At 54.8% G+C, this 930-nt stretch overlaps 1 non-coding gene across 1 annotated transcript; it reads left to right on the top strand.

Moving 5' to 3' along the window:
- The first annotated feature begins 539 nt into the window (after positions 1–539).
- On the top strand, positions 540–622 carry TRNAL-UAA. Its single transcript has one exon. It is a non-coding gene; the product is annotated as a tRNA-Leu (tRNA).
- Positions 623–930: the final 308 nt, after the last annotated feature.

Genomic DNA, 930 nt, shown 5'->3' with positions numbered 1-930 from the left:
TTTTCTGTGTGTTTTTAGTTTTAGTTTTCCCCAGCTGGCAGAAAAAACGCTGCACCTCACCCCAAGGAAAAGGAAAGGCTCTCCTGCCCCACTGCCTTTCCCAGCTAAATGCCCACTAGAGCACCAGGTGCAGACTGAAGGGGTGAGCAGTGGGACCTGAGGTGCAAGGACAGTGATTTAACCATGTGCTGTGTCTGGCCAAGTGCTGTTGGGCTGTCAGAGCCGCTCCCTGCAGCGGGGTCAGGCTAAGACTCTCCAGAGATGCCCCTCCTGCACCAGGGTCCCTGGTGGCGTTATCACCAGTACTATGGTCCTTGCACGAGGATCTAGTGTGGCACATAGTGGCTGTGCATGGCCCACAAGACCTGATGCCTTCCAGTGGGATGCTCCACCAGTTTGGTGGGGACATTGAAGACAGCAGTGAAGAGGAAATGGTGTTGCTGGGTTTGGGAAGGGTCTGTGGTTGGGAGCTGGAGCGCTCAGTGAGATGTGTGCCCTCTGGGGCAGGAGCTGGTGGGTCATCACAGTGCTTACAGCCCACCAGGATGGCCGAGTGGTGAAGGCGTTGGACTTAAGATCCAATGGGCACATGCCCGCGTGGGTTCGAACCCCACTTCTGGTAAGAGCCTCCTTTTTCTCTTGGTCCTCAGCTCCCACCCCAGCTTTTAGAGCATCATTTCAGAGCAGGGATAGGAGCTCCAGGCCCTGTGCCACTTCAATTCCCACACATTCCGTGTCCCAGCATAAGGAGCCTGGTGGGACTGAGCCACCCTACTTGTAATCCAGGCTGAATGTGTGGAGAGACATGAGCCAGTCCCTCTGGCACAAGGGTAATGGATCTCATCTTCCATGCAGGGAGTGCTGAAACAGTTGTGGGCTTGAATCCCACATGCTCCCAAAATAGCAACCTGTTTTCCCATGGCAGAAATA

This window comes from Strigops habroptila, chromosome 11 (assembly GCF_004027225.2).
Source record: "Strigops habroptila isolate Jane chromosome 11, bStrHab1.2.pri, whole genome shotgun sequence".
Classification (NCBI taxonomy): Eukaryota; Metazoa; Chordata; class Aves; order Psittaciformes; family Psittacidae; genus Strigops; species Strigops habroptila.
Note: the sequence above shows the minus strand (reverse complement) of the source record. Positions and strands in the feature narration are given on the sequence as shown.